Source organism: Fundulus heteroclitus, unplaced genomic scaffold, assembly GCF_011125445.2.
Source record: "Fundulus heteroclitus isolate FHET01 unplaced genomic scaffold, MU-UCD_Fhet_4.1 scaffold_52, whole genome shotgun sequence".
Classification (NCBI taxonomy): Eukaryota; Metazoa; Chordata; class Actinopteri; order Cyprinodontiformes; family Fundulidae; genus Fundulus; species Fundulus heteroclitus.
This window is the reverse complement of record NW_023396945.1, coordinates 508,129-531,786: the sequence shown is the minus strand read 5'-3', so window position 1 is coordinate 531,786 and position 23,658 is coordinate 508,129. Positions and strand designations below refer to the sequence as shown.

General features: G+C 42.5%; 1 protein-coding gene across 3 annotated transcripts in view; it reads right to left on the bottom strand.

Annotated features, from left to right (window-relative positions):
- The window catches only part of plxnb2b (plexin b2b), a 167,425-nt gene that overhangs the window by 135,960 nt on the left and 7,807 nt on the right, over positions 1-23,658 (bottom strand). The window contains exon 1 of one of the 3 annotated variants that reach the window (XM_036132504.1): positions 9,573-9,641. The exons of the other annotated variants lie outside the window; for them this stretch is intronic. The gene's annotated coding sequence lies outside the window, so the exon portion shown is untranslated. Of the gene's footprint in view, positions 1-9,572; positions 9,642-23,658 lie in introns of those variants that run through there. 3 annotated transcript variants of the gene reach the window in all.

The window sequence follows — 23,658 nt, the reverse complement described above, 5'->3', positions numbered from 1 at the left end:
GGGTAATCCATGTTAAGAACAGGCCTATTATTATGTACCTATAATAGGTAACTACAGCTTTGTATATACATGTATATTTTATTTATTATACTAGCAGCTAGGAGCAACAAACTGAACTAGAGTGAAAATGGAAGATGATAAGGAAGGAAACAGGAGGGAGCGTTTTAAAGCCTAAAACATCAGCATGGTACATCCCACACTTTTGCACTAGTACATTCTGTGCTGTTCAAAAGCCGCTTCCCAACACCACAGGCTGAAACAGAAGCCCAACTCCAAGGCTCGTGTCGGCGAGCAGAAAACTTTCAAGTCAACTCTCCTCCGATTGGTGGACGCGGAACGACAGCGAACAGTCTGGACAGCCTCGCACCATGGTGCCCGTCACAAACGGGGCACTGGAATAGTTTCTGAAGGCAACCATCTTTGGCCTTTTCCACTCCACCAACTCCACCACTTCGAGGAGAACGCCAAGATTGGAAGAAAAGACGTAAATGATGGGAGACGGAGAAAGAGAGAAGATATGCAAAAAGATATGCGGGGGAGGGGGAAATTAAATTAAGAGAAAAGTTCTTGCGCACCGGTATGGACCATTGATTTCCTATTCTCTTGGAAAGATTTAATGAGCTTAAATAGGAGCCTAGTTTGACACTGCCACAATGACTCTGAGAAAGCTCCCTGTGAGAGGAAATCGTTCAGAGGCTGTGACGGCTACCGGCGAGTGCGGGGGGGAATGAGGAGGGAGATAAGATGCAGGGAGGGAGGGAATGTTTTCATGCCAAAGTAGGAGACATGAGGAAGACAGATGTTGGATTATGCTTGGGAAATGGTCCATGGCTAGCTTTACTTGTCTAGTTCTCATTGAGCAGGGGGGGGAAAATGAGGGATGAAAGGGATTACAGCGAGAGAGGCAGATGCTGAAAGAGGCTAAAAGGTGGTCTACATTCAACTGAGCTGCCAAGTTATGTAGGTGCTTACTCACAACAGGCGCTCATTATAACCCAACGATCTCCAAACTGATTGACAGTTACTGCTCGACTGCAGCGCTTCACCTCATTACTCCCTGGATGACCTCCCTGCGAGCCGCTGAAGAGATGCAATTGCTTAGCGGCCATCTTGTTTTTCTACCCTCCCCTCTCCCCCATTATCCCTCCGTAGGCAGGAGAACTGTTGTGACTTCCGAGAGCAGAGTCCTCAGGCGCTTCACTGCGCTCTGCCGCTGATGAGGGGCCCACTGGGAATCATCAGGAGCCGTTTTATGAAGCTGTCTGGCAGAGTGAATGCGCTCAGCGTCCCGCCACCTTTTGCAGGCAATCACAGTAATGGAAAGTGGACTCAGGCATGGCTGTGCACTGGCACCGGAGGGATGAGAGCTTCTCCTCGCCAACTGTTGGATGTCTTGGTGTCTTCAATGATTTCCTTAATCCAAACTTAAATTAAGAACAGTTTTACCCTGGAGATGTACTTGCTCTAGATAATAAATATGGCAACACCTCTGATTAAAGTAAGTAATTGGGTCACTGTGTTATGTTATACGTTGCAAAAGTATTTATCCTGAGATTAACTTACACAGAGTCACTCTTTACTAATTAAATTAGTTCTAATGGCAATGTAATACATTTTATTTAGGGACATCAGAGTAAAAGCTGATGATGATATTTACTTGTCCAAATTTAAATCCTGCAACCTTCTCCTTCAGAGTTGTGCTCTGTCGTGTTTTTCCGTCACACAAACTCTTCGTCACACTGAAGACTGTGTTTGCAACATGAAAACGTGTTTGTAATTTTGAAAAGTGTTCAATGGGAATAAACCTTTTTGCAAGGCACTGTAGGTTGGTGCAAAGCTACCAGCTTTGTAAACGAAAACAAATATTTGCTCGGAGTAAGAAGACTAAGAAAGAGGTTTTCACGAGACAGTGAATTTGAGCCCATGCTTCAGTGTGTTACAGCAGGTTTCTGAGAGACGACTTGCAAAAGCCTCATTTCCGTAAAGTTAAGCAATTAAATGAGATTTAGCAAATTTAAAACATTGATTTATAACAAAATTATTGAGAGTAATTTGGTGCTGGCAACGTTCAGATTTAATAATGAAAGATTTGCAGATCTCGCATGTGCAGTGAGGCAAAAAAAAGAGACTCCAACCATACTTTACAACAATTTAGATTGATTGTATATAACTGTACTTCTGTTAGGTACAAAACAAATTCCAAGTCATGTAATAAATTATGGTTTCAAGGTCTATTTATACACATGCATGGAACAAATGTCAAGTGGTTCTGCGTAGATACATTTTGCACAAGTATTCATACCCACTGAACTTCCCCCCCCCCAGATTTGCTCAATAACAAGAAAGGGCTTTCAGTTGTGCTCGTCTGATAAAAACACATGTGCTTCATTGTATACTAGAAGAAAAAACATCAAGTTTCAGTTTTTAATTGATAATAGAGGGAGAGAAAAAAAATCAAGTGTGCATTTCTATTCAGTCCCTTTTTTATACCTTTAAATAATAATCAGTGAAGCCTGTGGCATTGCCATCAAATGTCAGGAATGAAAAATAAGAGTCCAGGTGTGATTAACAGTATAAACCCAGCTGCTCTCTAAAGGCCCGAGAGGTTTGTTAGAGATTATTAGTGGGAAAAACAGCATCATGAAGACCAAGGAAAATAGCAGACGGGTCAGGGAGAAGGCTGCAGAAAGGTTTTAAGCACAGTCTGGTTAGAAAAGCTTTAAATATCTAGGGGCACTGTTTAATTCATCTTCTGAAAATGGAAACAATAAGAGCAAGAGTAGAAGATAATGAAAAGAAAATCATCAATATGTTAGGTCACTGCAGACAGGCATAGCTCCAAAACACAAATAATGCTTTAAAATGCAACTTGCCCACTATCAAATAGGCTACTTCAGTATACAATTTACTGTGCATGACTGCCCCACTAAATAGTTCATAGCGACAAATATATTGATACTTATTGATCCTCTCACGGACCCAACAGCGGAAACATAGCAAAAGCAACTATCCCGACCATAAAGTCCGCTTTCAGAGGTTGGCAAACATCAATTTAGTTTAGAACTATGACGATAAATCACAATCATCATCAAGATCCCTGATAACAGTAACTAATAGGATCATCCCAGAGCTGATGGGAACATGGATGGAGGTGAATACAGGGCAATCCTGGAAGAGGAGAATCTGTTAGAGGCTGCAAAAGACGTGAGCCTGAGGCGGAGGTTTATCTTGCTTCAGGACAGCGACCCCAAACGTTTTATACTCATATGTTTAATAATGGCCCAGTCAAAACCTAATTCCAATTGAGAATCTGCAGCACAGCTTGAAGACTGTTGTTCTCCATCCAATGGGACTGATCTCAAAGAAGAACGGAGCAAAACGTCAATCTCTAGATGTGAAAGGCTTATGGAGACATACCAAACCATGTATCACGGTCTTTCTGTTTCGCAATTGGACTTTGACAGTTAAATGTTTTAAACCTTGACGCTCGAATATTAAAAAGGTAGAAAATCTTATCTACTAGGAAATCTTTTGCAAAAAGCTGTATCGCAGGCGCCCGTGCATTCATTTAACTCCAGGATGCTTTTTGGCTTTTAGGCGCTTTTCTTTTAACAGAAATCTTTCTTGTATCAAGAGTGCAAAGACAGAGTTCATCAGTCTCTGACCCTCTATTTTTATTTCCCCTCCGACTTCTGCTCCAGAGCTGGTAACACAGCTGGTGTGCACCGTGTCTCTGAGTGTTTATCCAGACAGATGCATGGTAAGCAGTACAGCAGTGACTGTGGTTTCTATACACAACTGGCAGCAGCGCCGAGGCCAGGTTTCATTGGTTCTTTGCGTGTGTGACTAGCAGCAAATGTTATGCTGATGGGGGACATTTTTTTTTTTACGAAAAAGCATCTTAAGCTGAAACAATCATGTGATCCTCTGGTGATTAATTATAGTAAGAGAAAAACAGCCCATATATATACGGGTTCCCCCCCTTTACTTCTGAAGAACTGGAGCACTGGCGCAGAGGCGCGTACTCCCACACAAACTGGAAATGGCTAACAGGAGCAATAACAACTCGAAGAAGACGTGTTTCAGTCTGCTCTGCCACTTCAAATAACCAGATACAGAAAATTTTGGGCCAGTAAGACACAAACTTTCATTTTGGAGTGCCTGTGCTTTCTGGAGGATTTCATTGGTTGGACTGTACGCTGGACCAGTAACCAGATCATGTATACTGGTGTGTCTAATATATATATATATATATATATATATATATATATATATATATATATATATATATATATATATATATATATATATATATATATATATATATATATATATATATACTCTGATAGAAGGTCATTACAGAAACAGAAAGCTATATTTCATAATTGCACCTCCACGCTTGTGTCCCCTCAGTGAAATTGGCTCTCCAGAATATATTCCCCCCCTCTTTATCTCTCTCTCTTGTCTGGCAGAGAGGGTGATTTTGACAGGCCGACTGTCTCTGCTCATGCAATAACCACCCTCCATTTGTATCTGAGGAGGGTGCATTAACTGGACAGCATAATCAGCCCGCACAGGAAAAGCAGCGAGCCTCACCAACCGACTGCTTTTTACCACTCTAGGCTATAACAGCGCGCCATTAGGCCACAATTAGTGTAGCTCATTTGGGGGAAAGTAGCCCCTCCAAAGCCCCTTGGGCTGAAGAGCGGATGCGAGAAGCAAGACTTTCGTCCAAGTCTATTGTTGAGATAAACATTCAAGAGAGATAATCTGATTTGTTCCCATTCTTGGTGGTGAATGCAGGGGGACTTTAAAGTAAAAGCATCCAACACAGTACCATGGGACACTGCTCTGATCCAATTTAAGGGTATCGACAGACTGTGATGCAAATAGCTTATCACCAGATAATACAGGCAAGAGGATATTCTACCTAAAACCCCACAAAGTAAAATGGGAAAGAAAACAAATGAAAGTGCAGATTTTATTCAAGTGCATATATTTTCCAATGGAGGAAGGAGAGCTAGGCGTAAACAGCCTCATTGTAAAAGTGAACTCCGTGTGAATGAATCCATCCAGCAGAGGATGCAGTTGCCCGATGCGGCAAAAGCTAAGTTTAGTACACACAAACATGTTCCTTTTCCCAGGGGCTTGGAAACAATAAAGGGAAAATCCACGTCCCTGTGGTCATTTGTGGCATGCTGACAGTGGGCAGACACAGATAAGAGTTTGGATCGGTGGCGGCTGACACACTGTGATTATCTCCGGCTGCTGGAATTGACCGTCCATCAATCCCGACGACCAAGAGAACTGGGGCTGGGCGACTTGATTGTTATCTGAGGCAAGATGTTTATGATTTACTGACCTGAGAAAAAGATTTTGAAATGTTTCAGATACTTCGGTGTAAGATCATCAGTTGCAGTTTATATCCACAATTACTGACACTGAAATTATCCCACTTCAAATGGACTAATTCAGTGAGTTCTCGCAGGTTTTATTTAGGAGTACGCATGCAACAATGCTCCCATTTGTATTCATGAAACATTAAATATAATTTTCCTTCCACATGTGCTGATCTATCAGATAATCCCCCCTTCCCGTCAAAGGTCTGGGGTGTGAAAACCTTTGTAACATACTGTACTCCATGCTCATATGCTCCAGTCTTAGTTAGGGAATCGGCTAGATTATATATCCCCACCAACTCTTTCCAAACAATCAGAAAGTACCACCTGACTTTCAAGGGCTCCCTCTCAAGTTCCCATCTGCCTTCTTGGCTCTCTTTGTCTCACCTCATGCTGCACATTCTGGACCTGAAAGCAGATCCACAGACCAGAGAGAACCACAGGAGAGATGGAGAAAGGGAAGGATGGATGGAGGAAAGGGAGAGATAAAGACGGAGGTTGTCAAGAAGCACATTCTTTCTGCTGAGTGCCATCTGGAAGTGGAAAGGTAGATAAACCATGACGTGAGCTGCATTCCATCTCCCTCGTAAAGCCAGAGCAGACACACAGTCACCACAATGCTCGAGCGCCGCAGCCACTGATCCCGTGCCGTGTGCCAAGCATTGTCAGGGATTGGGTCTTATCAATCGCTGGCCAGATCCTGAACAGAAGCGTCAGGCAAACAAAGGGAAGGGGAGAGAACAAAAAATGGAGGAGAACTGCAACCGACAATGAGAAACACAAATGAGAAGATGGCAGGGAGCCACCCGGCCACGCAGCCTGGACCGGTTCCATTTAATCTGGTCAAGTCTGCCCCAAAAAAATTAAATCAAAAAGGGCCCTCCTCCCCGGTGAGCTGAACTAGATAGACAACTCAAACCCAAGAGGAACTTGCTGTGGAAGTCAATGAGACAATGTGGGGCTGTACGGCATTATGTAAAATGTGCAGAATATTACAACCGGGAAAAACTGCATTATTTAAAAACAAAAAACGTAATCTGCATTCACCCGACAGACAGGACGGATTTGAAGCCAGACTGAGTTGCGCTTCAGTTTCGGTCCAAATCTTCATATTTTCAGAGGCCCTCGGGCATCCAGCGTCTTAAAGCAGTGGCGGACATTTTCATCATTCCTTTCTGGGGAACCTTTCCTCATACAAAGTGAAAAATACTATTTGAAATATGATGTATAAAAGTACCAAAGGAAAGTTAAAGGCTACTCAATATCAGAAGCAGCTGGAGTGTGAGCATGGGCTGGTTGTTGGTATTATAGTCAGAGTTTAAAATGTCGACCTTTACACTTTTCATCATATTTAAAATGTTTAACTTTTCCTGACTCTAATGAACATACAATTATTCAGTGATACACCCCCCCCCCCCACACACACACACACACACACCTAATGCTGCAATTTGACAGGCCACTAAATATTTCTGCTGGTTACAAGTAAAACAACTTTAGCAAGGACAGCCCTTCCATGGAAATTAAAGGTTAATGCTCATTGGTGACATATCACAATGCTGCGCATACAGTACCAAAGGGAAAAGTTCAAGACTGATCGATATTAACATGTGGAGAACGAGCGTTGGCTGGTTATCCGTATTAAAGGTATTCTGACATTTTAAAATGTTAACCTTTCAAAACCATTAAAATTTTAATAATACCATTGCTAATCTTTCCTCATACTTTACTGACAATATACAAATGTAGTACTGCCCCTCCCCGACATGTTGCTGTGGCCTGCTGGCAAAATGGCTGAAAGGAGGTCACAACACCTAGCGAAAGTACTAACAAAGTCTCCATTACTCAGAAATCTTTGATCTGGCAGCATTTTGCGCATTCAATTGTAAAAAGAAACTGAGACAGAGTGACAGACAACATATGAATGATTTATAATCATTGTCAGAATACCATAACTTGCAACTAGCAACTTTTAATGCCAAAGTTAGCGTCTGCTTTGGAGTTTTCACTGGTGCAATACCAAATGGTCTTTTTTGTGAATCTGGAGTGCATTTGATCATTTATGGCTCAAAATCTAAAATATTAAACAGTCCAAAGCTGGACTACAATATTTTAAACAGATTAAATTATGTAAAACACTGATTTGTATAACCTTTGATAAATTTGAGGAAATAAAATAAATTTAGATTTTTGTTGTTTTACCTGAAATATTGTTAATATCTTAATCTTACATACAGAATATTTGGTGTTATTTTAGTTCAGCAGAAGCATGTATAAGTCTCGTTTTTCAGCTTTAAATACAAATTATACCATGTTATACATTTTGACTATTTTATACGTGTTTACACAGCGACGATGTGGTATTCTGACATCAGGTTATTTCGGGCCCCAACCTCCTTCCATAGCAGCAGCCTGCCAGGGTGTTTCCTGCAGGGACTGTGGCTCTCGGGACCACCCTGTCCTCACAGTGTACCAAGCTAGACTTCAGATAGATTTCAGCATAAAAAGTCATAGCCCTGAGTGGGTAAAACTACTGAGAGAGAAGGACAAACTGAAGAGACTTTGACAGATATCCCTCAGGCAGCAACAGGAGCTGCACCTGTGTGCCCTTCATCTCTGCTCAGTTTAGTTTCCATCTCCTCAGACTCCGAGAAGCCATTCGCCTGTTCAGCTCTGTTGGCGCTGGCGGAACAACAGGAGGGAGGGATCAGGTGGCTGGGGCGAGCAGACGAAAGAGAAGACCTGGGAGGGGGCTGACAAATGAGTCCCGTCAGGTAAGATTCACAGATGCGAGGGGATGGGAGGGGAGGAGGACGCAGGAGATGGGTTGGGTGAGGGAAGGGGAGGGCGTGTGTCAGCTTACATCAGCTCATCAACAAATGTTTCTAACCATGATTAAAATATATATTTCACTGTTTTCAGCAGACAGAGGGAGACCGAGTGTTGCTTACTGATTTAGACGGAGGAATAATAATAATAATAAGGGCTCAGTTTTGCTCCCTCACTGCGACCAGTATCTGCAGAAAAGATGACTCTTCTCAAAAAGAAGCAAGTATGGCCGAGGACAACCCAGGACAAACTCCAAAGCCTTTGATAATTGGCTCAGACACTTAACGCATTTATAAAAATCACTGACGAAAAGGAAAAAAAATAGTGATGAAAGAAGATTGAACGATGGCCAGAATTGGCACAGCACAGACGAACTTTGTTTCAACTTGCACTGAGGAGAGAAGACAGGAACCTCTTTTGCAACAGACTCGAGAAAATAAAAAGAGCACGATTACTTTAAAGTGATTTTTACCAAATGAACACACAGCCCCTCAGCTGCATTCAGACCTTGATAAATGCCCACTGTCTTGGCTGTTATTAAACACAAGAGAGACTGGTGGGTGCTTGTGCCAGCCAAAACTAATTAAAGCCAAGCAGATGCGTCTGGACAGTGGTACGCTGCACACTCTCTATGATGTTACACACTTGTTCCTTTGTATGCATGCTTACACACATACACACAAAAGGAGCCTTTAGATGGGCTGTTAACCCCGTCCACCGAGTAATCAGTGCAACCTGATGAGACATCACCCAGGTAACTAGACCAGGAGAACATCAATCAGCAGGATCTTCGCTTCCGTTTCCAACGCTGCGGTGTTTGACTACAGAAACTTTTTGCCATGCCTTCCTCCCCTCGATGACTTATTATCCCACTAAAACCAGAAAACATTTTTATTCCCCCATCTTCCCTGCTGCAGGTGATGATGAGCTAGAGTTAACAGCAACCAATTAATCTTTCAAGGTGCACGTGTCGTTGCTTTTGTTAAGAGGGCGCCATGAGCAGTGTGACACTTCAGCCTACAAATTGAGGGCTGGCGACACTTTCATCCACATCCTCTTTGCTTTTCCTACTTTTCAGCCTTGTACTTTGTGAGCAAACACATGTGCTATTTATTTATTTTTTTATTTATTTTTTTGCAAAAGGTATCATTACACCAGCCTACAGGCATGAGAGCTGAACTCCAAATTGCTGATGGAAGCCCCCCTAGCAGAGTCAAAGCTGGAGATGAGATTGCACTGGGGATACGATTTGGAAAGGGTGGCTGATGGAGAGGGATGGTGCTTTTAGATGATGCACACAAACAAGTACAGAGATGCAGAGTATAAAAAAAAAAAAATGCAAACCTCTGTGTTCCATCTTCTGTTGGTCACATCCCACTGTAATCCAAATTATCTACAGGAACATCAACCAGAAGGTCATTCGAGGTTTCGTAAGATGCACAAGCAGAAAGTAGTGGAAAAATGCCCCATTTGTTGCAGCCAGTTCCAGCTGTGGATTAAAAAAAAAAAAAAAAGTATCCGCGCCTACAAATGTAGGCTAATGCCCTTCTCGACAGCAGGGATCAGGCTGCATTACAACCAAACAGACATGTCTACATTTGGGGAGGGCGATTATGACCTGGATCAGACAAGCGTGGACAGGGGAGGAAACAAGTGACAACACGTGACATCACAGATAAAGGAGATGTACCAGAGCTTTGCAGGTAGTAGCTGCATGGAGCCGACAGCTTTGTACGTGCCCTTGATTTCAATAGCATCGCACAGAATCAAGGGCGACGAGAGGGCAGGACCAAAACAACAGGCCAAACCGTCTTAACTCAACTGGGCTCGTTTGTGAAGTGAAAAATTCACCGTGGCTCTCCCAAAGGGCTTTGCCAACACCCTCCCGCCACTAAATATTAAAGTGTTGACAGCGACAGGTGCTAGGAATCCACTCCGAGAGGACACTGTGGGTTAGAGCTTCTTCTCAAAATGTCTCTGCCGCTGTGGAAAGCCATTTCCCAGGTAAGTCTTCCAGCTGTCAGACTCTAGGCCCTGGTGCATGAGCTTAGACCGTGCTGTGGGCGAGAATGCGGGATAAAGTTGGATAAGAGCCAGAAATCATTAGCAAGCAATGTGTCCGACACAACAGGCAGAACATGGCATTTTGAAAAGCATAAAAGAGCCTGAAGTGTACGGCGGTAAGCGGCGCTAGGCAGCTGTTTCATTCAGGTCTTCTGATAACAACCCCCCCCGTCCAGACCAACTAATGCAAAGCAGCACGAATACAAATCACTTCTTTGATGGTCCACACTGAGCTAAGCAAAAACTAGTGAACTGGCACACTCTCGCTCATTTCTTAGCTGATCAAACCTCTTGTGGATCAATGTGTGGAAGGAATTTCAATGTAATAGTCTGCATTTAGATTAATGTGCATCCCTACAAAAGAGCTTATGATAGTATGGTTAATAAGAGGAACACTTCAGCTATCAGGAAGAGCCAGCAGTATGAAAAGACAAAGATCTAGCTAATGGCCTTGGCCATATCATTAGCCACACAGGCCTTTGCAGATACAGGATCACACGGCGGCTCCAACGGCAGGAAGGAAGCAACACTTTCATTATTCACCAGATAACATCCCAAGAATACCTTAAATGGGATTAGTTTTTGCATTAAACTCAGTTTGTGAATAAGCACATGATTGGCACATTAATTATGACTTAAAGCAATAAAGATTTCAGTAATTTAATTCTCTTTTCCTACTTAAAGGGATAGGTTAGTTTATTAAAAGGGAAGTTTTCTGACATTATTTGTTATAGTCGTCTTACCTGAAGTCAACAGATGTCATGTCACAGTAAGTTTCTAGAAAAATGAAGAAGTCCGCAGAGCAATAGACAGCTAGCACCTTTTCAGATTTGGATCCCTATTTTTATTTTATTTTTTACCGATTTTAGGAATTTAGGATAAGTCAAATAAAAAATTTTCATATCCATGAGATACATCACATTATATCTGACTCACCCAACTTTGAAAATTTGTTACAGTTTTGTTTAGCCAAACAATGTCCATGTTAATATCCATAATTGTGCTACCTGACATTGCTGGCCGCACCAGTAAGCCTTCTCAGCAGTGCATACATTACTTTACAATGGATAATGAATTAAGTAGGACTAAACTACATTTTTTAGAAAGCTGAGCTCAATTTGACAAGCCAAACCCAGTCCTGATTATTCCCTGACTAACAGATATATAATAAATCATTTAAATAGAAACTCTCTGAAAACAGAGATCTCATAAAGCATAATATCATCTAAACAAAAAAATACCAAAAAAGCAAAAAAAAAATGTTTTTGATATCTATTAGTTTGGAAAAGGTTAGAAAGACATTTCTATACTTGTTCCACATAGGGACAGTCCTCACTTGAAAACTGCTTTTTGCATTTAAGTAGTCTTTATATCTTTAAGTCATCAGTATTATAAAATAAAGGCTATATATTACATGCACATCTGTCTGTAGTGACCCAGATGTATTGAAGTAATACAAAATGTATTTTTTGAAGACAATCATTTGGTTTTAAATTAATCAAATCACCTAGAATGACTGTGTGCCTTCCATCATTCTGAGGGTTTCTTCACTTTTATACATGAGAGGACATCAGGTTACAAAGTCCCAGCTCGAAACCTTCAAACTAGCCCTAACTGCTAAACAAAAAAAACTACTAAACGTAGCCCAAAACAAAAATATTATGAACAGATGGAGGAACAAGCACATAACCCCAGCAACACAGGACTTTCGTTCCATTTTGAGTTTTTGCAAGATTTCTTGGCAAGTTGATTCACATTTCAATTAAAAATTAGTGGAACAAACAAGTAAAATGCCGCTGAGAAGCCATCTGGCTCTGAGAGCTGCTTGAGCCTAACAATCAGTCACAGTTTCTAGTAGAGTATGTGGCGCTGTGCTGGCTCACCTATCGCACGCTGACCACTGCAATCACCAAAAACAACAAGCCCTTACATCTGTGACTCTGGCCCAGTCCCATTAAAAACCCATCACAACCACTACAACCATGCTACGCTTACTGCTCACAAAACCCATTGCTATAATTGGTTCCACTGCACCCGGTACCAACGCTGAACGGCCCAGACTGCAAATGTAAACTATTCCACGGGAACTGGAAAAGAACCATATCCCAGTCATGTCTCAGACACAATCAGGCATGGCAAATTATTTCCAAACAGAAGAAACAAAAAAAAACAGAAGCTTTGTTTTCAATCAGACAGGATAGAAATAAGGTAGGAAACAAAAAAAAAAGAGAAGAAGACACGAGATGAAATCAAACAACGGTTACGCTATGGAAGACTAGAGGTGATGACAGCTCGACTGCAGACCAATGGAAAGCGGTGCGATAAGAAAACACACTCCAGCGAGCCACACAAGCAGACAGAGGTGCAGCAGTGAAGCAGAGCTGTTGTTTCAACACCACCAAAGTGAGGTCCACAACCATGTCATTACCTCAGCCAGAGGAGAGGAACACCAGGGCTTAGTGTTCTCAGAAAACATGACAGTTAGGAGAGCGTTTGTGTAAGGGTGACAGAAAGATAAACAGACAGGGGGGAAAAAAAAATTAGACTTGAATCCGTATGGGAGTAGAGGTGAATGTGTTTTACCGAGGATCAACTCTGCTTTGAGCGAAAATCTTGGCAATCTTTGTAATACCAGAGAGAAGAGAGCATGTCTGGACCTGGATGCGACACAGAGAGCGCTGGTAAACCCTCACAGCTCCCAGAGTAACACCAATGTCTCTTCATCTTCACCGCTGAAACTTTGTGTACCAAGGGCGGGAAAAGTTATTTACGAGCAAAAGAATGACCAATTATCACCAGCGAGAGACGACGGAAACTCACAAGCAGTCATAATTGCTTGTTGCTGTGACGAGACTGCAGATAAAGTAACACTATAATTGATATTCTGAACTGAATTTTGTTAATTAAGGCGCTGATTATTCTGCTAAACGGACATGGACAACCAGAAGCGCAGCACTGCCCTTTAGAGAAAGCACTTTGCACGGTGATAAACAAAATTCCTTCACGGACATCGTTATGGCCGCGTGCTGTTGTCCGGGGAATTTTCTGATATGCAAGCAGAAAACAAAAACGGGACTGCAGATTTCATACTAGTCAGTGCCAAAACTAGACACTCAATTGTTTCGGGCAACAATTGTCCAATTTTATCAACTGTCTAAGCTCATGGGCTGGAGGAAGGTAAACAGAGTGCACACTATTTATTCTTCTTTTGTCCTGTAGAAAGACTGACATGCTAAAGCCTTAGACAGAAATCCCTTTGATGTGCGTCACAAAAATATCCATACCCATAAACCTTTGAACTTGAAGAAACGGACATTTTTACTCATTATTCTTTACAAATAATCTCAAACTCAGTCAGACTGGATGGAGAGACTCCGAGCATCGTCTTTAAAGTCTTACCACAGATTCTACGTTAGATTTAAGTCTGGACCTTCACTTGGCCATTCACACATTACTATGCTTCAGCCTGAAGCATTGCATTGTGGTTCTGGCTGTACGTGTAGTATATCTGACCTGAAGGAAGTTGCATCTTTGTCCCAGTCTCAATACTTTGGTTGTCTCAAGCAAACTTTCTTTCAGGATTTCACTGTATTTCGCTACCTCCATATTCCTATCAACTCTGACCACATTCGTCTAAATTCAAGTACAGTATACTTACATTGCAATGGTGCCACCACCATATTTTGCTGTACAGATTGTGTGTTTGGGGTTAAACGCAGTACTGGTTTTCTGCCATATGGTGTACGGTAAAAGTTAGTCTTGTTGGACCAGAGAACTTTTGTCCAGATATAAAATGCGTGCATGTTGGCTTTCTGTGAACAACGGCTTTCTTCTTGCCACTCTTCCATAAAGGCAATATTTGTAGTGGGCATGATTACATTTTGTCTGTGGGTTTCATTTAAGGGTATCAGAGCAAAGGGGCTGAATACCAATATTCAAATTTTAAATGTTATTTGTGAATAAAATAAGCATGCATTTCAAAGAAATCTGAAATGAGAATAAAGAATTGTTTCCAAGAAGTGATGGGAGGGCTGTGGCCAAGTTGGTGACCTTACACACACTATATAGGACTATCAATTATTAACATATTATTATTCTGTGAAATCAATAAATGTCTGGGTTTGGAATTTTGGCAAGACCATTCTGTATATGATCTTCAAATAACCTGGTAAAGCCTGATGATAACAAGCAAGTACTATTGCTTAAGGTCACTGCTTTTACGGCCAAAAAGGCAATGATTGTATGGCTTTATTGCACCTCAGCTAATTTTGCAATAAAAAAAAATATACCTTGAAATGACTTAAATCCTTATGTCTGAAAGTTTTAGGCTGAAGGCTTTGTGAATTAGCAAGGTTGGACACTGAACAAAAGACGCTTTCTGAGGGAGGGTTGTGGGTATCTGAGGGAGGCAGCCGAGGACAGCACATTTAATGGAAGTGACAGTCAGCAGATACGCGCCGGTCCGCTCAATCCGCAACTGCTCCCACCACCTCCTCTGGCGGCCAGGAAAAAGAAAAAAAAATACCCCCCATCCCATCTACTGATTACATACAATGCATCCCACCATAATGCGAGAGAGGATGGGGAGGTGAGGGGAGGTGGGGCAGGGGAGAGAATAGACAGAGAATGTTGCCAGGACCTACTCTCAGATAGCGTGGTTATCAGTAAGAGAAAGAGGGAGGGAAACAAAAAGGAAGTTTACTGGCGTTGTTTTATCTGGAAGGGCATTAAATCGAGATGCACACAGGGGACGTGACTGCCAGAGTAAAGAAAAAGCCCATTCAGAGAATAAGAAGCAAACTGTCCAAAGACAGGGAACCTTTAGATGTGTCCTATCTCACTAACTCAGTAACACACACACACACATGCACAGTTTACCCTTGGCTCAAAGTCATCCCAGGTTCATGGTCACTGGCTTTGATGGGAGCCCGAGCCCTGGAACAAGCTGCTAACAACCCAGAAAGCTCCTCATCAGTCTACGGGTGAGCTTGATATGCAGCAGGAGGAGCTGTCACAGGAACGGAAACTTATAGTCGCCTTAGATAAAACACTCAAAGAGGGATAAAAACAGAACTGGAAGTAGGTAAACCATTAGACTGAAGCATAAATCAGAGAAGATGGGGTGGGAGGTGGGGGGGGCTTAATTTGTACCCATGTACCGTCCTTGACCCCGTCAGACATGACTGGGGCATGTGGTGAAAAAGATTGTTGGCCGCAGCACTCGCCAGGTGTGGGTTGGAAACGGATGAGAGGCATGTCGATGAGGATTCCCCTCCCAACCCCGATGAAGCACACAGAGCTGCCTGATACCCCGCTGGATCCAAGCTAATCAGAGAACTTAGGCGGTGACCTCTCCACAGGCTCTATACCTTTTAATGAGATCTCCGTCTTTGATTTGGTGCTTGGAGCAGGAGACAGATCATGCATAAGCTTTGTCACACATATCAAAAGCACTCCAACTTTGGCAGCGGCGGACGGACACATGCAGCTGTGGAGACAAAGACAGAACGGAGACGGATAAAGTCGAATTAATGAACACAGAGCAATCCAAAGTGACCGAGAGCTGTCATGCGTGCGCACACACAGGCACAGTGGAAGTGTATACACAGCGATGGACTCTGCAGCAACAACTGCCTGTGAACTAACGAAAGCCAACTAATCAGCACACACGAGGACAGAAAATCCCACACTGGCATAAGCCGAGCAGAGCTCAAGGAGACAACACCCACCTTGTTATGAGAAGGCCAGAGGAGGTGCAGGTAAGATTGGATCCAGACATGCTTGCTCACAGATAGAATTGAATTATTGATCAGCCAACAGATTGTGTTATGAGAAATTCATGGATCCACGCCTTGGCTGCCCAGTTCCCCCAGGCTGTAAGACTGTGTCTGGAATCTCTATCCATGTATATAATCTGTGTGTTTGTGCACGTGGCTGTGTGCAGGGGAAGCAGTCTGCCCCGGTCAATGTCCGAGTTACTTCCAAAGGCCAGAGTGAGCTCATACTTAGACGACTTGGAGCAAACCGTGAATTGATCAGGCTGACTGGGGTGACGTGTATGGAAGGAAGGCCTCAGTCTCGCTCAACCTCAACGGAGGAGCTTTAACTGCTCACACACACAGTTCTTTCTTCCTGAGAACCCAGACAAAAAGCACAATTCTCAGCTCGTAATACCACAAACAGAAACGGAGGAAGTATTTCTGAGCCGTGTTTCAGTCTGCTGCTGCTGATAATGCAATGAAACAAAAAGGCCCCGCTTAGCGAGGGCCGATTTTCTCAACAGCACCAGGCTCAGGTAGAGCTGTGTTTGTCACAGGGGTGTCACATCTAAAGGTCAACATTTCCCACTAAACCTTTGACAACGGAAACCAGACAGTGTGAAAGATGGATTTCCTGGACCATGTCATGTGAAACTTTGAACCCGAAGACATGTGACTAGAACCGGTTTCCCAAATACCACCACACTTAAAGCTGCAGTAGGTAACTTTAAAAAATAAAGTTATTTTTCTTAACCTTTGTAAAACCTTTTTTACATATTTGTTAAAACTGTCACAAAGTCCCAACAATAAAATATGAGTGAGATCATCAAGCCCCTCTGGCTCCTCTCAGTGGTTATTTCTGACATTTCAAGAAATGAACCGCTCCCGGTCAGAAACAACCAATCAGAGCTAGGAGGACTGTTTGGTTCTGATTGGTTGTTAGCAGGGTCAATTTATGTTGTGTACGAGCGGCTCACACGCCCTCACCCATATGCCAATGCTGTCAATCAGGCTCAAGTTTGTCGGTGAGCTGCAGCTGTGAGGAAAAATGGAGGAACAACCCGCCTTACAAGAAAAGTGCCAATTTCTGGAGTAATACTTATAATAATTAATTAATTGATTATAATTCATACTTTACTCATCTCACAATGGAGAAATTCACCTCTGCATTTATCCCATCCCCTTGAAGAGCAGTGGGGAGCAATCGGGGGTTAAGGGTCTTGCTCAGGGACCCAGAGCGCAGGCAGTTGGGATCGAACCGGGTACTTGTATCCTTCTCAGAGCGCAAGCGCGCTGCTCTAACCACTAGGCCACCACTCCCCACCTGCTCCAAAAAGAAAGGCAGCAAGCTAGTTTAGACTAATCTAAGGCTGCGTTCACACTGCAAGTGTTGATGCTCAATGCCAATATTTTGCTGAAATTGGCCGTTCATACTACCATTAAATGCAAGCAGCATCATAATGCTGTCTGTATGGTTCAAGAACGCAAAGAGACCCACATGCGCAGATAACAGAAGGAGCTGTCACACAGCAGTGCACTGTTGAAAAAAAAGGGGTGTGCTTTGGTAACGCAGTGGTTAGCGTGTATGACCCATGTATGGAGGCCTTAGACCTTGACGTGGCTGACGCAGATTCGACTCCGACCTGTCGTCCTTTGCCGCATATCTCTCCCCCTCTCTCGAACCCCCTTTCCTGACAGCCTAGTGTACAAAAACATGCCACTAGTGCCGTAAAAACCTCAAATAAAGAAAACAGGGTTTTTTTTGTTTTTTTTAAGAGAGCCAATACCAGCCGGCATCTCTCCATGAGCACTGGGAGTCGACAATATTAAGACCACGTCATAGCACGACAAAATAAGGTAAGAAAAAAGTAGTACAGCTATTAACAACGGCCTTTTGTGGAGCGCTAACTGCTAGTACAGTGTGTGGCTGTGCAGCTGGAGCCAGAACAGTGACGTAACAGACGGATAAAATCCGTCATGACCGTACAGACTCCGGACGCTTTGAAAAATATCCGATACATATCCAAATTAGTACCCCATATGGAAGTGGCAAAAAAAATAAAATTCTTTCCAAGGGTGGTGGGGGGTGAAAAGATCTGGATTAGGCTGTTCACACTTCCATGAAAAATACAGATATGGGTCGCACGTGGGCAAAAAGTTCAGATTTGGGTCACATTTCCCTGCAGTGTGGACGTAGCCTAAAACCCCACTGAGGCTCCACTAGACCACTGAAGCTGTGCTGGAGACTTTAGCCACCAAGATAATAGCAGCAGATCTTTGGAGAAATGTAAAGTTGGACCACTTCTGAAACCATTTCTGATTTGTGGCAGGGTGCATTATCCTGATGGAAGAGGTTATAACCATCTGGGGCTGACAATATGTAACAAGATGAACTGGTGGTATTTTAATAGCACCCACCTCAGCAAGTTGGACTGAACTACAATGGTCAGCTTTTCCTCGTTTGCTTAAACAACCCAAAAGAGCAGCAGGTTTGGATAGGTTGAGACCCAGTCGGTTAGCCACTCCTGCTTCTAAACACATCAACTTTTATTACAAAATAATCACCTGCTGCCTCATACATCCCATCCACTAACGGATACCGTGTGGTGATAATCTGTTGCCTTCACGTTACTTCTCAAAATGTTATGCCTGATTGGTGTATGGCCAGGTCTTTGTAAAAAAGGAACTACTTTAATCCAGTCTAATCAGATTTCCTATGCAGGAAGAAATACACTTTATGGATGGAATTAGACTATATTTAATAATCCCACTGGTTTTCAGTAATTAGGATTTGATTTGTTTACATCTTCTGTGGAGAACAGATGTGTGGTTTTAGCACGCTGCTCAAGGGGGATAATGTTTTGTTTTCAAGTCGGAAGGTGGAGAGACGCATAGAAACCCGGTGGGAACAAGATGTGACTTCGTTTTTCCATTACCCAAAGAGGCATGCGACTCTGTAATACTAATTAAACAACAGACACAGAGGAATGTGTGATGAATTCCTGACAGCAGACAAAAACAGGGACTTGAGATGAAACAGAGCAGAACCTGGTTAAAAAAAAAAAAACACCAAAAAAAAAAAAAAAAACAACACACTGGCTAAAGGAGAAGCACAGACGTGTTAGTGTAAGTGTGCTGTTGATCTCAACAAGAACAGCCACAGAGAGACCTTAATGGAGGTCCAGAGTGCTGGATAAATGGCTACTGAGGTCTAGTCGGAACACCAATCGGCACCAGTCAACAAGTAAACAAGCTACAGAGAACATGCGGTCTAACATCCCCACTTTGCTACAGTCTGTTATTAAGCTGCTGCACACTTGTCCATATCCATTTGAAAGAGGCTGTGGGTGCATTGGAAGGGGGGGGGGGATCTCCTGGTGAGACATGTGCATGATTTGGGGATGCAATTTCTCAGAACGTGTTCTGTAAATAGTGTAACAGCAACTTGTTTTCAAAGGAGGCACTAGAGAGAAAGCATCAGCCTGTTTACTGTGTGGCACAAAAAACAAACAAAAAAAAAAAAAACGGGCACCCTATTACTAAAGTTTTAGTAATAAGGTTCTGTAACCCCAGCAGCACATCCTCAATGTCTAACGACTGTAATTAAAGCGCTGGGCTTCAAAGCGAAATGTGACGTAGGCTCGGCTCAGACCAGGAGGATAGACGTAGTCCCACCAGATTGAAGCGACCGCAAGGCTGAGTTTAAAAAACTAACAGGCGGAACGTATCCAAGACTGAGGGCTTGGCTAGCATGTGTTATGAGAGCTTGTAAATATTTAGGCATTCCTACAAGGGCATGCGGCTGCAACTCTGATGTCATTTCTCCCAAGACTACCATTTGCTTTAGTTAGAGGCTGAACGGCCAGGGCAGAGACGCTGTAAACAGACATCTGTGAAAAGGAGAACAGTGGGAAACAATGCAGTGTGGCAGGATAAAAATAACGTTTACTGCAGAAAGAGTGATGAATGAGCTTTGCAAAACCGACCAACTAGTAGAGAAGTAAAGAAAAGCACTGATTCAGTGTCTAGATAATATGCCGACATCACCGAAAACACCCAACAAGCTTCCGCTTTTTTTAAAGTTGAGAGGGGGAAACAAAACTATGTAGCTTTAAGGCTGCCCGAATGAGTCAGTGAGGAATAATGCATACCATCGTGGCTGCGTGAATAGAGGAGGGAGACCAGGGGGCAAGCGGAGACACCTAAGACACTGAGCAATGATGGCACCTCCACAGATCTACATTTCAGTAGACAGCTTCATGCTGCAGGGAGGTTCAGGATGCCAGGAAAGATGTCCACGTAGAGTACAGACGCACTGAGTAAGAAGAACAGTAAAGAATAGAGTTTTTTTTTTAAATGTAATGGAGAAAAGGAGGGGGGGATATAAAAAAGAACAAGCAGGCAAATTCAGCAGTGGAGATATTACAGGGAAGTTATGGGCGTGATTGCATCGCGTACTTCCACTTGTTCTAGCATAAGGGTTACGGTTGGCTGGTTAGGCAGACTCTCTCCATCCACTCTGTTTGAGCTTCTGAGTTATTTTGTAAAGATCTGCTAATGTTTGACATGCAAAGCTGGAAGAGTCACACCCCAAAAGATTTGTAGCTGTACAAGCAGTTGATGTTTTAAAATGCATCAACTCATTAGGATCGAACAGAATAAAGATACATGGCATACAAACATACTCTTCCCCTTCGGTTCAGACTTATGTACTAGCTTGTCCAGGTTCAAATCTCCATACTTTTTTTTTTTTTTATTTGTTGTTGTATTATGACAAGGAGTACTAGTACTTTTAAATGACATTGTAAATAACGCTGCCCTGTATTATCATTAAACTAGAACTGCATACACTCCCACCGGGCTGCTTTTAGCCCGCAACCATGCCCCAACACATCAAGGTCATCACAGAGGTAAAAACCTGACTCACACCAGCGCCTGCTATAAATCTGCACGGCGAAATGAAATGCACAACGAAATATGACAACGCTCACCTCCACGCGGGCCATTTTTCCATGTTTTGGCGCATTCTTTATTTTTATTTATGCTTGCATTGTACTCGCCTTTTTTACTGCTGAATCATTCTCCAGCTACTCCCAGGGGCCAATTTCTCCACGGGGGGGATCAATAAAAAAGAGGCTCCCTTAAAAGAAAAATTATTGCAAAGTCTAGTTAATTTTTAGCGACCGACGGTCACTGGCAAAATGTCAGTCTCGGAGAGTTGAGGCTATTTCTTAGGCGGTATTATTACTGCTGCTGAGACTGCAGCCACGGTAAAACGGTCTGTCAGTTTACAGATGAGAAGCAACAGAGCCGGTGGCATTTAACTAGATTCTCAGCAACTTTAACAATCGCTGTATGAACAGATTTTAATGGGTCCCTCTTGGATCATAGGCTAGCGAAAGGCCACTATACCCACCTCATTTAACAGAGACAAGGACATGATACAGAAAAAAAAAAATCATTATACTATTTCATTATAAAATGTAATAAAGCATAACCTTGTCCATATACTCCATTATCCCAGCTTGATGATAAAAGGATGTGGATTTAAATCAGGGCGAGGCACAAGATTTACTAAACTGCCTGGATTGGTGTAAAGTGCTGCTAAACATGATGTGTTTAGAAAACATCTGTTGTCTAGCCTGTATGTTATTCATTATTAGATCCTATATTGAAATAAACAGCAATTCAGCGTAAACGAGGCTTCCTGCTTTGCGCAAACAAGCACAGGTAAGTGGAACCAAACCTCTTTCCGCGGCCAAACCTTGGCAGACTTCAAAATGTGACTGAAATGACAAACCACGGGACAGACATCCAACCTCCAGCAGTACGGCCTGCCACCCCCATGGCCACTTCCACCTGCCAGTATGTTTTAATGCATGCCAGAAATAATAAGGACAGCATATGGTCTCATGAGCTGATATTGCTCATGCTATTTTAGAGCTCTGGTCTGCAACGCAGACATTTCACTTCTCAATAGCCTTGATTTTTGTAAACATTAGCTACATTGCTACGATTTGACTGAGTCTCTTGTTTTGGTATTAGGGGGAATCCAAAAACGTATAAATTTAAAAGTCTTTCCTAAAAATGTTACCTTTGTTCCATAAAAACAAACACATGGCAGGACTAATAGTGCAATGTTAGTTCATCCAGAGGGTGACAAAGGGAATGCACAGTATAATGTGAATTTCATTAATATCAAGTCTTGTCAAGTTAAATTTGACTAATTATATGAAGTCTACAGCTATACTCAAGTATAGATAAATAAAAATATTAAAATATATATGAATGTGTGTTTGAGGTGTGCCCTGTCTTTCAAATGACAAACCTTAGACACGGCGACAATAGTAACAACTATTTATCAATTCTACCAGAGGGGAGATTTTAAACAAATATCAATCTGAACTGGCAAATGGTCAAAACTATAAAGATGCACCAATCAATCGGCCAGAGCTCAGAAGTGATAATTTTTCCTGCCTGGGGACTGGCAGGTCAAATGCTACAAAAAATTATCTGTTATCATTTTTTTTTTTTTTTTTTTTAAAAAGGTAGCAAAACTAAACTCTCCCAAAAATGTGTGGTCCATAAAAGGCCTGAGCCAAAAAATGCATTTATTTTGTTTTAATTAAAAACTTGTGCTTTGATGTATAACTGCGGTTGATCATAATTCCTGCTCTGTTAGATTTAAGAGTTACACCTCTTTTAAAGACTCTGCAGCCCTTTTCTTCTCTTTGATGTCTTACAGTCCTTAGAAACAAAAATCTGAAAAATGGTCAAAACCAAAATCAACAGGCAGAAAATAAAATAAACGGCAGCACATCTCTACTAAATTAGGCTGAAAACTGTGGCATCGCAGAATTTATTGTGCAAACCTGCCTTTAAAGTTTCCCTTCCACTAGACACCCCTCTCCCTTTCACAGTTTGTCACATTATTGTATCTGTTTGCCATCTGACTTTATGACCTTGGTCTCCAGCTGATGCCACTGCACTGACCCCTTCATGCATCTGTCAGCCACCATTTCTGGCTGCGCCTCATTTTCCGCGGCTCATAATTAATCACCCAGTGTACACGGGGAGAAAAAAAAGAAAAAAAAGAAAAGAGACAGAAAAAGCAACAGAGGGCCAAAAGTCGACAGCCAATACCCTATTAACATCAACCAGCTGGACATCATATTAGCTGTAAAGCAGAGGTGATAATTAAAAATGATCTTGGTGGGAGTAAATTGGTCAGTTAGAGGATTAACTGTGAAATGACTCACATGAAGGGAAATGAATTGCATCCTCCGCTGCCACTGCTGGGATTAAATGCCACTCAACGTGGAGCAACCCTCAGCTGAAGACTTAAAAAGTGCGACGATAAAGCATTACAGGTGGAATAAGTAGCTCTACACAGTTTCCATTATTCTGCAGCGAGTGCAAGCCTAAGTCCATTTCAGCCCCAAAGCCTTCTGTGGCAGATGTATCAGCAAGCTGCCAAATCCTTCACAGGCACCCTCAATTTGCACAGAAATGAAGCGTCGACTCATCTGCGGTATGTTTCAGTTTGAGAGATCTGAACCGTCGTTTCATCATAAGCAAAGAGTGGGTGACTAAACATCGGCTGCCAC